This window comes from Gallus gallus, chromosome 8, assembly GCF_016699485.2.
Source record: "Gallus gallus isolate bGalGal1 chromosome 8, bGalGal1.mat.broiler.GRCg7b, whole genome shotgun sequence".
NCBI classification, from domain to species: Eukaryota; Metazoa; Chordata; class Aves; order Galliformes; family Phasianidae; genus Gallus; species Gallus gallus.
In genome coordinates, this window is record NC_052539.1 from 12,749,949 (window position 1) to 12,763,171 (window position 13,223).

Sequence of the window (13,223 nt, forward strand, 5' to 3'; positions counted from 1 at the left end):
GATTTAAAGGTGCCTGATCATCTTTTAAGTACATAGCCCACAAAGTTCAGCTGGAGCTTTGTGATTAAATCCCAGCTCAAAAGCCAGAAAGCTGAAGAGGCAGCACTAAGCCTACAACCAATGTGCCTTTAGCAGTTCCTTTGTGTGTGGCATCTCTAGATGCAAAATCTAAGAAAAAAAATGGTTGAAAAAATGTGGTTATAATGTAATTATAAACACAGTCCTCCAATTCTGTAAATGCCTGATGTTTCATCAAAATAGCAGCTATTCATTCATTACCAGGACTTAGCAATGTGAGACAGAAGAAGACTGAAATATTGTTGTGCTGGTTTTTTTTCAAGCCAAAGATGTTATTTTATCTCAGGAAAATGTCAGCAAGTTCTGAGGCAGAATCCTGAACTTTTCTACTGTTTCTGCTGTGCCATCACACGGGTTGTCGTGATCCCGGTTTTTACTGTGCCACGCCAACAAAACATGCTTTATGTCCATTCTTAAGAGTTCCATAGCAAGATGCTATTCACTGCTAATGCATTTGTTTCACACAAATGCAGAAAGAACATGTCATAGGTCATAGTGTATCACCTTGTTATTTTTAGTCCAAGTGCATAATTTACCTTGTTCATTGCTACAGGGGCTCCACAACTGATTCAGGGCTGTGATAGGGACTCAAATCAAGTTAGAAAAAGAACATTAGCATTACAATCTGTACAAACTATGAACCAGAAAGCTCAGATTCAATTTGGGGATGAGAGAAGGCTGGAGATGCTTCACCTGCTCTTAATAATGTCATAACTGCTACACAGCCAGATATGTTAGATAAGGATTTCCTGGTTTAATGGTGAGCATAAATACAGAGGACCAATGCTCCGTCAATGCAAAATTACATAACTGTGTTGAAATAATGGAGCTACAATGATCCAGCAGAGTATCTGGAGACAGTTAAGGATTCTGTTTTCATGAAACTTGGCAGGACCACTCAAATCAGTGAGATGAGAAAGAGCGGGCAAGTAAGCAGAAAACATTTTACCTGGCAAAATTCAAAGCTTCCATTTCTGGGCTTTCTGAAAAGCAAAGAAAGGATGGGCAGGTGGGCTCTGTTTACCACTCTTTTAGCTCAACCATTTAAGCAGGCAACCAGTAGCCTTACAGTTATTGCATCCTGTTTTGTCAGTTACTCTTTTCTTTTGTGACACTGATGTATTAAATACTGGGCTTTGAGTATTATTTCTTTCTTACTATCTCTAATCCAACCAAATGAGTCTTTCTAGATGCCTTTAAAGCAGAGTAAATCTTCTTTTCTAAATCATTAGTAAACAAATCCTTAATGTTCATTGTCAGATCCATGCTAGAAGATATTTTATGTGACCAGAAACAAATCACTGTCAACAGAAAAAATAGATGTTACATCACAAAATACCTTTAAGCGTACCTCACTAGAAAAAGTAGACATGAGCATCACATTTTTTCGGAACTGGAAAGAAATCCTAGCACAAAATCCTACCATCCAGTTCCATATAACTTATTCTAGGTATGTGGATGAAATGATGTGCTAAGGAGACTATAATGTATAAATAATAATTACCACATTTCTCCTCAAAATCATGCTAATTCTCAGGAAGTCAGATATATTTCTTGATCAGGCCTCTGTTCTAGGAAAAAAAAAATAGATGCAAAGTATAATAAACAGTAATGAATAACTTAAAGTCCTGCTTTGCATATCCACAATGCTCTGGTTCCAAGAATTTCAGATCATGCTTCATAAACTTTAATTGAGCTGCCTATATCCCTATGACATAGGAAAAGATTATTTCCTGTGTTTTATAGCTAGATGATAGCAGAGAGAAATGCAGAGGCAAATCCTGCCCTCAAGCAAAGGGCCATGGAGAGTCTCCTCATTGCCTTCCCAGCACAGTGCTTCTCTGCAGGCGGTGCCCTGAATTATTTTACAGGTACAGAACAAGAAGAGGATGCTCCAGCTGCCATGCCAAGGAGCCAGGCTGCTCCCCAAGGCATCCCAAGGAAGCAAGGAGGATCCTTATGAAGCAAGGCAGGGGTTCTGTCCTGAGCTGCCAGGGGCAGCACACATGCAGCACTGGCAGCTACCTCAGGATCTCCCGAGGCTGAAGGTTGGGATTTTTCCCCCTGATCCTCCATGTACATTATCAGGCATCACACATCACACTAGCAGCTGCTAATGCACCCCTGGCAACTTAAAGAAATCCCATTTCCATTATATTTTAAACTGTCCACAACATAAAATAATTCTACTATCTCTTGAAATTATAATTTCTGGGATGAACCAAAAATGACAGATTTCTTTCATATTTCTTTGCATTTCATATGTCTTCAGTGGTTTCAAAGACTGTAGCATAAGCACAAGAAAACAAGTTCACAGTCTTCCACTTTACTATGTTAACTCATTACTAGCATTGCTCTTATTATTGTTATTTGTTCTCATCTCAGCCTTGTCTCATCTCCTGGTGAACTACAGCCCTGACCCAGAGCTCATCTCATGGGTCTTCATGTCTTCATCGTACACATGTAGAAGCACACAAATATCACAGAAACATAGGAGCTGGAAGGGACTCTGGAGACATCTAGTCCAATGCCCTGCTAAAGCAGGTTACACAGGAAAGTGTCCAGGCGGGTCTTGAATATCTCCAGAGCAGGAGACTACACAACCTCTCTGGTCAGCCTGCTCCAGTACTCACCCTCACAGTAAAGTTCTTCCTTGAAGTTCTTCATCATACGTGAAATACAATCATTGCAAAAAAAAAAAAAAAAAAAAAAAAAAAAAAAAAAAAAAAAAGAATTAGGGAGCACAGGAGCACACCCTGCTGATAGCATAACAATTTAAACGTGTGTGAAATTCAAATAGAAACCCACTGTAGATAATTGAAATGACTGGCTTAGTGCTGTTCTCCTGATGGTCACACTGCTCACTGCTGTCTCAGACACCAGTATGAGCAAGTTCCCATTTACAAGCAACCTTGTCATTGCAGGGAGGACAGGGCAAGGCTCTGTATGAAACAGGGTGCCTGACTCATTTACAACTCACATTTAAATACCACATCAGTTGAACTGAGCACTGTACAAACAAAAGGACGAACTTGCACCACTGGATGCCAAAAAGTGGCCATAAAGAAACAAGTACCAGCTTTGCTGAGATAACAGTGCTGTTCTATATAAGTCAAGGCATAAGTCTCAAACAGTATAATCAGAAGTAACAAGACATGACAAACAGCAGGGCAGAAAGCATTTTGCTGGGGAAAATGGACACAATTTGATTAGTAGCAATTTCCAAGACACGCGACTGGCTGTGGTTTTAGCTGCCTCACAAAGAAAAACATTTAAAAATATTTTTACTAAATTAACATTGTTTTTACCTCTTCACAAATGATTTGGTTTTTTTCTGTTTCAGAATTGGTGGAGCAACATCCATGCTTCCCCAGCAAGGGCTTCTGCTTCTTTTTGGTTAAGCTGTGAAGAAACACGAAGTGCTGCCAACACCACCAGGAAGACTCACCTGCCTTTCCTTGCTGCCCACAAAACCAATTGCATTGTAAGCACTTGCTCATCAGCAGATAAGCACCTACTGCACTCAAAAGTTACTTGCACACTGTTCTCAGGCACAGATGTCCATAGCATTCCCTGCTATTCCCACCCCACCAAGCCCTACACTGTACCAGAAACCCCATGGCACGAGGCAGCAGGGAGCTTTCAGGCAGCACTGGCTGCAGCCCGTGGCATTGCTACCTGTTAGCAGAGCAGTGCACTTGGGCAGGAGTACCATCCTCAGCCAGGCACTGATACCTGGAGATGCTGCATCAGGGATGAAGAGACTGAATTTTGGGGGAGCACTGCCACTGCAGAAATAGCAGCAATGCGTCATGCTTTTGTGCAACACAGTTATACTCAGTAGCATCCCCAAATTGCTGTGTGATGGCTGTGGTCCAGCCTCCCCACACTGAGGTTATTTAGAAAAGGTTCCTGAATGTGCATAAAATTACAGTGTCTGCTCACTGCTAAGAAAGAATAACATTACAAGCTGGCTTGCTTAGGATTCCTGTTTAGCTATTTATTCTGCCATTACTGGAGATCGATATCCCTTCAAATTGAAGGTTTTTATGAATGACTGCAGTAATATTTTAACTCCAAAGAAATTACATGGAATTCCAACCTGTCCTGAATTCTCCAGAGTACCCCAAGGTCACATCCTGTCAGACTTGAGCAATATCTTTGACTGAATATCTCTGAGAAAGGAGAAAGCAGGGCAGCAGGTCAGGTGCGACCTCGGGTTGCTCCTGTTTGTTATGGCAATAGACTTTTTAACCTGAGGAAATGGCTTTTGTTGTTCCTGCCCATCTCTGTTTTCTCAGCACTGCACGCTAAGCAGCAAAACAGATGAACTCTTAAGAAACAAAGATACTATTTTATTGCAAATGCTTCTAGTAATGCAGAATAAGGAAATATGGAAAATATAAGCTACATAAGTAGAATTGTTTTGACACAAAGAATGGTTCTGAGAGACTTTCCATAAGGCAGCTGCAGCTCTGTGAAGTCAACAGAATTGTAAAATGACAACATCCAGTGTTTATTATTTATAATTAGTGATTTCTCCCCCTACTTCAGCTTCAGTGTCCATACTACTGCTTAGCAGTCCAGCACAATTATCCTCATTTATAGATATCCAGAAAACTATATCGTCCCAGATATTATAGTTCAAAGTCACTGTGTGTCTATGTATATTTAAAGATAGCAATGTTATGGGTGGGATATGTGCAATTTAAAAATAAAGCCCTCCTGTGAAGGTATAATTGAATTTTTAATAGGAAGTTTCCTATTTCATAAAGAATGGATTCTTCAGCTTTTCGGTGACACAAAATACAGGACTGAGCATGCCCCTTTCTGATGTGTGTGAGTTCTCATTGTGTGTAGGAGGCCAGGCTGATCTGGTGGCTAAAGAAGGCACTCGAAGGAACACTTGGGCACCTCTGTGTCCAGTCTAGAGAGCAAAGAGCTCAGGAGATGCAAACCGGTTTGTTTACTTGTATACACCATTCTGCTTTTGCAGACATTATCTTTTCAATTCACAATGCTTCCAAACCTAAAATTTAAATACTATCTATGAAATGAAATGGCCAGGAGAAATGCTTTGCTCCCGAACAAGAACTTTCATTTCAATGAAAACAAGATGTCTTCTTATGTTAAAAGAATAGAAAGATCAAAAGCAGAAGACGTGCCATGCTGTGAAAAGTAATTTCATAGCATAGCTAACAAATAAAGAAAAAAAAAAATCAAACACTTTTCCACAGTCATATCAAAACAAGATGACTTTTTTCTTGTTGCTACTGTCACGTTTTTAGCCACAGAGTACTATTTGGTTTCCTTTTCTGCTGTCACTATATTCTGCCTATCAGGAACAACAGTGTCTCAACAGTGATGGCAGCCCAGTCCCACTGAGGAGAGAACGGCAGCTGCTGCTCACCTCTGTGCATGGCTGTGCTCCGTACTCCTGTGCTAGGTTAGACAACATCCGAGATTGTGTGCAATGAGAGGGCATGATCTTGTGACAGATAGATCATTATCACAGAGGCTAATTACCCTTTGCTGATTCCTGGACAATGAGATTAGCATCAGTGAGGCTGGGGAAATCTATCAAGAACAGAAAGAGACACAGGAGACAAACAATGGAAATTAAACCCCTCAGCTAAGCAGAGCAGTGAGACACTTTCTGAGGCAGATTATTCCCTCTCCCACCCTGCTGCTCACAGAGATGGGGAGGAAAGTTATTGATCAAGAGCAGCTCTTTAGACACCACAGTGTGCTGTAGCCAAGGTGTCAGAGCAGCTGCTGTCTGCTGGGCTGAGTCACACAGCACATCCCAACCACAGATCCCACCAGGACCAGCACAACAATGTCACCTGGAACAGACCTGCACTGCAGTAGCACCAAAATAGCCAGGCTTGGTTCCAGGGGCTGTGCTGTGTCATCAGCAACAGCTTTTGGCTCCTGACGCCAGAAGGATCTGAGTATATATGCCTAAGGTTAATACCTGAATGTATGGGCATATTATCAAGATAGAAGCTATGTTCCTCAGGGTTTGGTATTGGGGTCCATCCTGTTTGATATCTTTATTGATTAGGATGAATTGGGTGAGGGAATTGAGTGCACTCTTAAGTAAGCTGGCAAACGACACAAAGTTGGGAGGAAGTGCCTGAGGGTAGGAAGGCCCTACAGAGGGACCTGGACAGGCTGGATTGATGGGCTGAGGCCAATGGAATAAAGTTCAACAAGACCAAGTGCTGAGTCCTGCACTTTGGTCACAAAAACCCCATGCAAAGCTACAGGCTTGGGGCAGAGTGACTGGAAAGCTGAACAGAGGAAAAGAATCTGGCAGTGCTGGTCCACAGTGTACTCAGGTAGCCAAAAAGGTTTGTATCAGAGGTGATCAGAGGTGATCATCCCCCTGCTCTCAGCTCTGGTGAGGCTGCACCTCGAGTACTGTGTTCAGTTTTGGGACCCTCACGACAAGAAAGACATTGAGGCCCTGGAGCATGTTCAGAGAAAGGCAACAAAGCTGGTGAGAGGACTGGATCATACGTCTTATGGAAAGTGGCTGAGGGAACTGGGATTGTTTAGTCCGGAGAAGAGAAGGCTCAGGGGAGATCTTATTACCTTCTATAGCTACCTGAAAGGCGGTTGTGGCAAGGTGGGGGTCAGTCTCTTCTACCAGGTGACAGAGATAGGACAAGAAGCAATGGCCTCAAGTCGCACAACAGGAGGTTCAGGTTGGATATTAGGAAGAGTTTTTTCTCAGAAAGAGAAGTCAGGCATTGGAACAGGCTGTCCAGGGAAGTGGTGGAGTCACTATCCCTGGACATGTTTAAGGAAATGTTAGATGTGGTACTTAGGGACATAATTTAGTGGGCAAAATTGGTGGTAGATGGACGGTTAGACTAGATGATGTTAGGGATCTTTTCCAACCTCAGTGATTCTATGAATAGAGTGACGTGTTTAAAAGCACCTGGCAGTGATAAACTTTACTTGTAATTAGGTCAATAGGATTTCTTTCTACATACCTTAAATGGACCCAAATTAGGTCAGTGATGAAGTGCTTTTGTATATCAGACCTGTGTGGGGAGCAGGCTGCTACAGCATGCTCTTCTTCTGCGACTGCTTATGGACATTCCCTCCCATTCTGTACAGCATGAAGTCCTACTTGTGGACAAAGACACTGTTATTAGCATAGACTTAAACAAGTTGTGTATATAGAAGCACAAATATGTTCATAATAGTTTACAAAATTACATATTTGTATATTTCAAACAAAATGCAATGTATTTATTCAATCTCTCTGTTTTCCTTGCCCAAGTAGCAAAATGCACACCTGATTTAAGAGCAGAACTGCAAAGCCTTCCTTCAGGAGAGTGGGCCATGTGCACGACTACTGAGCACTGAGCACTCCCAAACCCTCGTCCCAGCAGCATCCCAGTAATGCTGCACCACAAATCCAACAGAAATTGAGTAAAAGCATCAGAAACAGGCAGTGTATGAAAAGATTAGACACACAAGTGTGTGTTGAATATGCATGCACAATTGCATGCTTAATTTGCACACCCAATTATTGCCATTGTACTTAAAATTGAATAATTACCCATGAAAATAACTGATTATGGTTATTTACTTACATAATTACTCGATTTGCACATACAATCATGGTAATTAGGCACACAAATTAGTCATCACACAATTGCATGCCTAACCTTATTAAGAATCAAAATCTATGTATTTATTTTAAATTGCATTTGTCCAATCCCGTTGTACTCTGACTGTGTTTGGGGCTGCCTTTAGAGCATGCAGCAGTCATTGATCCCAGGTCCCAGCCCTGTAATGCCAGTGCTGCACTCATGCATGGGACACTGCAGGAATGGTATGAAAAGGAAACAAAGCAAGAAATGCGTGTCAGAATCAATCCAAGCAGAACACTGCTTTGAAGAGTTTACTTTCAATTCAAGAATGAGATAAATGCAAATAATTATTTCAACCATTTGTAAGGGGGAAATGGAAAGTAATATAGAAGAAACAACACTGTAATGATGCTTTTCAGTATTCAATCTGTAAAAACCTGTAAGTACTGTATAATCAGTCAGCATAACTTTTCTGAAAATCCAGAGTAACTATCACCTTCATTTCATAGGCAAAACCAGCAAAGAATGGAGATGTTAAGCACTCGAGCCTTCATCAATTCTCTGACACTCCCAGAAATAAAATCCAATTTCATCTCCCAGATTTGTGATTTCACTTATTAGTCTAAATGTCTTCCCCTTGTAGATGTCCTGTCTCCAGGTGCAGCAGGTGAAGATACCTTTATTAACTTTCCTATAAATCACATTTTGCTAGGAAACATAATAAAAGCCTGGGGAATTAGTCAATAAAATACTGCTGCTTCTCTATCACTTAATAAATGACTGGGTCCTCTGGTTGGAACTTGGTATGCTCTCTAATTAAAAAGAACAAATATGAGAGAAACACTGGCAACTTGAAATATTGAGCTGTTTCATGTTTGTTACTGGAGCCTTCTTCAGTACAATTCGCTAATAATTGGGCCAGATGGACAAGAAAAAAAAGATTAGCATGACAGTTTAAACTGAGTATATTGCTATATAGAAAGAATCATGCATAAAGGATCTGTAAATTTCCCTGCATAAATCACCACAAGCCCTACTGTGTGTGTGCATATAATCTATATATTTTCCATTTTTGAATTAACACTGTAGTAGTTAATGCTGGAAGAAATATAGGGGTTAAAACATTTTGTCCCGAATGTATCTTTTTTGTTGTTGTTGTTGTTAATTATGTGCCTTAATTTGGTTCTTCCTTAATGCACTTTAGAATGAATTGTATTTCTTGTAATTGCTTTATTATTACTTGACATTAGACCTTATGTTAAGCAATCGAAACGGTACAGCAGTATGAAAAGGAGGAAAGATGATCAAGATACAGTGAAGATGAGTTTGCATCTCTAAAGCAATTGCAGAGTACTCAACTGCCAGAAACGTTATGAGATTAACATTACATTGTCTCCAGATTGCATTCTATCAAAGAAAAGCAGAAAGCAATCCATGAGCGAGCAGCTATTAGTTTTCTGCTAGCTCGCTACAAAGTTTTGCTGTGAGCAATGGCATCTCCTGGCACCCATTGCCCCATGCTGCTGCAGTGCCCGCATGGACATGCAGCGGGGTCAGGAGCGGCGCAGCGTGCCCAGGTGTGCCCTCAGAATGCCCTCAGAAGTCAATGGCAAGAATGCTTTAATAAAAGTGCTTAACACCCTGATACAAAGGCTCACTTCCAAATCCCCGACAATATTAGTAGATCTAGGTGTCAAAATATGCCAGTAAAATATAGTGCCTTTGCAACACAGGCCCGTTGGTATTTTATGGCAGTAAGAACCTTAAGACTCCCCTATCTTAAATCCTAAGGAAAGCCTTTTAATAGAAATAACTCAGGACTTCTAAAGCAAATGTTAACACCTCTTGCTAGTTTAATTCTTTCACAAGGCTATTTTTATAAATCACAAGTAATTGATGGTTTATAAAGTAATTGCAACTGGTCTGAAGTTAAGACATGAAAAAAAACCCAACCCCAAGAGGAATTTTAACTTCAAATCATTCATTTGGCAGAGCCTGGTCCTGCTGCAGCCTGACAGTGTGCGGATCCAGCGTGCTGAGCAAGTGTCGGGGCTGTGCAGAAAAAAAAACCCTGTGTATTTACACACATAAGGCTAGCTATGGTTTTTTGTTCTTTTTCCTTCTTTTTTTTTTTTAAAATTAAAAATCTGTATATTTCATGCTGCTAAGGGGGTATTTGTTTAGTTGGTGTAATACTTTCCATAATGATTTCTGATTACCAAAATGCATAGCACAAATGGTAATCAGTGCCCCTTTCAAAGCAAATGCTGATGCTGAGTACCTCCTATGAGTTTAATCACAGTGTGCGATTCACACCGTAATGTGTTATAATTGCCCCCTGCAAAGCTGGTCCTGTTTCATTTTAATATCACCGGACTAAATACTGAAACTCAACATGAGTTCCTTAAATGCTGCATTCTTCATTGAGAATTTTACATACATAATTAAGGTTACCCTGAGAAAGGTGAGGAGTTTTTAAGAACCGCCTCGGCTTTTAATAGCTTTAAAATCAGTCGTGGCACTTTTAAAAGTTCACTCTGTTGGACACTTTGCCTTGGGATCCAGCCTGATTACCATCTCCTTCTGACAATTTCACCTGAACTGTTGACAAGAGTAAGGTGTGCAGGAAGGCAGCAGAAGGCTTTGCCCTTTGTTACTTCCTGGCACTGGCAAGTTTAACCTCACACCTCCATACACAGGGATTCACCTATGTACATCCCTCTGCATGGATACAAGGAGATGACTCTGGCGCTACTTACAAAAGCTCTGCTCAAAGGACACAAACATGCAGCTACAGAAAAGCACGGGGTGGGTTTTGTTTTGAGCTAAAGATGTGAAAGAGCAGCAGGATGTGGAGCGTACACCTTGCTGCATGTCAGAGAACATGCAGGACACCTCTTGCGGCTGTGACACAGGGTGCTGTTTGCACGACCGTCTCAGACATTAAATCCTTCACTAGAAATACCTCTCCATGGAAACAGAGCTCTTTTGGGCCAGTTGTCACCTATCTGCCAGCTACTCCTGGGGTTTTTATGGCTGACACAAACACTATTCAAAATATCTGAGCACACTCAAAGTGTTTCCCACTGGCCGAAGCACCCAGTGACCCACCCATCTGCCTGCCCCGAGCAAGGGATGTGCTGGGAGCGCCCAAGCCTGCCATAACCCATGGGGCGACATGAGCCCTGGCCACTCTCCTGCCTCATGTGACAACACATCACATACTTCTCTCCTCTGTGTCCCTGCCCTCTAACTGCTTCTCCTTAGCTCCTTGTCGTGTAATGCCAAGCAACCAAAATGTGCAGTCGCAAACAAAAAAATTAAACATGCCAACACTCTGCTGAGGCTTGGACTGGTGATAACTCTGTGTGCACCGAGGGCAGGTTTATCACAGATAGAAAGTTCCTTCTCACCTTGTTCTCTTTTCTCCCTATTGCTAATCTGGGTTTTTGTTACAAAACAAGACAAAAAGAAAGAAAAAGAAAAGCCAAACTTATGCAATTGAACATCGAGCTCCAAACCACTGCAATCAATTGATGCTACCTTTAAAAGCCTTTACCAATGTCAAAAGCAGCAACTGAAAATAACCTCTGCAGCTCATTGAGCAGGAAAGAAGATATCCATCCATCTCAAATGTTAAAAATTAATCTCAAATATGAAACACTGTGTACCTTTTAACCTTTCACAGGAGACGCAGACAGCAGGATTTACCACAGAGAGGATGTGGCCTCACCTTAGCCCCAAGCCTCCCTGCCTGTGTTGAGTGCCTTGGTTCAGCTGCAGCACAGCCAGCCCAGGCACCCACCATCCCACACTCCCTTCTCGTCAAGCACCAGGAATTCAGGATTTCCCTTTTTTCAGTGGAAGGCACTTCATCCTTCCAGGTGTGCTTGGGACAGAGGCAGTCTGAATGGCTGTGAGCAGCACACCACAAATATGCAAACAAAGTGTGTAGAAGGAATGCTTACTGGGTACCTACTCACAGGGTTTTCATTTCTGAAGCCTCCAGCAGCCTGTACCCACACACAAGCATGTCCATTTCCCATCTTAAAGCAGCATAAACTCAATGTACAGCTCTGCAATTTTCAAACCCAAGGACTATTCCAGATGTGAACTTCATAACAGATCTTCCAAAGCTATTATAATCATTGCCAGAGAGTGTTCATGGTTGCAAAAGTAATTAAGGCAGAATTTCTTGGGCATATCTTGCCACTCTAAGATTATTCCCTGAACTGCATTGTTTGAGAGGGAAAATAAACAGGAAAAAAAAAAGAAAGTGGTGTGAATTGTAATTACTCAAAAGAAGCACAGAATAAAGCTACAGTAGTAAATTCCTTCACAGTTGAACTAAAGCATTTAACACATTAAAACTCGAATTGACAATTCTGTACCAAAGTGTAAATTTGCCAAGGAAGGATATGCAACAAGTTTTTGGGGTTGTGTTTCCTTTTCTCCTTATACATCACAGCAAGTGCAGTTGTGATTTGGATCTATTACTTCTGAATATTGCATGAAGCTGACAAGCACTTGTCATTTAAAGACCACATGGAGGCATTTAGTTTTCCATTTAGACATAATAACACATTATGCAAATCAGCTTGCGAAGGAAAGCTGGAGGCTTACATGAAATAAACTGTCAAACACTAGTTGCTAATAAACGAACATTTCTTTATAGAGTGTCTTAATTTGGGCAACTGGAAAATAAGCATGGCTGCACAGATAAACAATCTTTCAATATGAAATCCTGTAGACGATGCAGAACAGGAATCTTCACAGAGAATTAATACTCCTTGTCTTGAAAAAGTTAAACAGAGGGAACCTGCCTCACACCACAGGTGGGTTGCGGAACAGACACAGGGACCCCGGGATCCAAACCCAAAGGCAGAGACCACAGAGTAGTAATGGGCCCAGCCTTTCAAGTGCTGATATCTGGGTAGGCATCTGCTCAGAGCAGCTTCTGTCAGCATTCACCAGAATTAAAGATCTGCAGACCTCTTAAAAAAGAAACAACATGTCAATGGATGTGCCAGGAGAAAAGGGTCTCAGATCAGCAAGTACTCAGCCCCTCTGTAAGCATAGTGAGCTAAGAGAAGGCTTTACAATAACATTTACAAACAAGCAAAAGCAAAACAGCAACTAAAAAAACCCCACAACTGAACGAACTAAAATACAGCATCAGTGATCGTGCTCTGCTTGTGCAAATTAAAAGCTGTATGGAGAATATTGATTTACCAACTCAATCTGTAAAAATAGCCTAATTGCTCTACATCCTTAATATGGCTTTGAAGGGAAACTCAGGCCAATATATAATTCCAGTAGTTAATTTATTATGTCAGGCCTTGTTTCCATTTTTTAATAATGTTAGTGACATACAGTTGTTTTTAAATTGGCACTTTTTCATCCTTTAGGAAACTACACCCTGAAGTAATATTCTGTCAGAAATCCGCTCTTAATTGGGCTAATCAAGTAGTATTTCCACTTTAGGAAGGAAGGATTATAGTCTCATTTACTGAGAAGTTCATATGACAGTTG

The 13,223-nt window shown here is 41.2% G+C and overlaps 1 long non-coding RNA gene across 2 annotated transcripts in view; it reads right to left on the bottom strand.

The window, feature by feature from the left end:
* The window catches only part of LOC124418141, a 46,463-nt gene that overhangs the window by 5,903 nt on the left and 27,337 nt on the right, over positions 1 to 13,223 (bottom strand). For both annotated transcript variants that reach the window (XR_006940023.1, XR_006940022.1), the window contains exons 5-9: positions 7,083 to 7,218; positions 5,489 to 5,655; positions 3,387 to 3,480; positions 2,712 to 2,739; positions 1,583 to 1,649 (exon numbers count right to left, since the gene is read on the bottom strand). This is a non-coding gene — a long non-coding RNA (uncharacterized LOC124418141). The remainder of the gene's footprint in view (positions 1 to 1,582; positions 1,650 to 2,711; positions 2,740 to 3,386; positions 3,481 to 5,488; positions 5,656 to 7,082; positions 7,219 to 13,223) is intronic.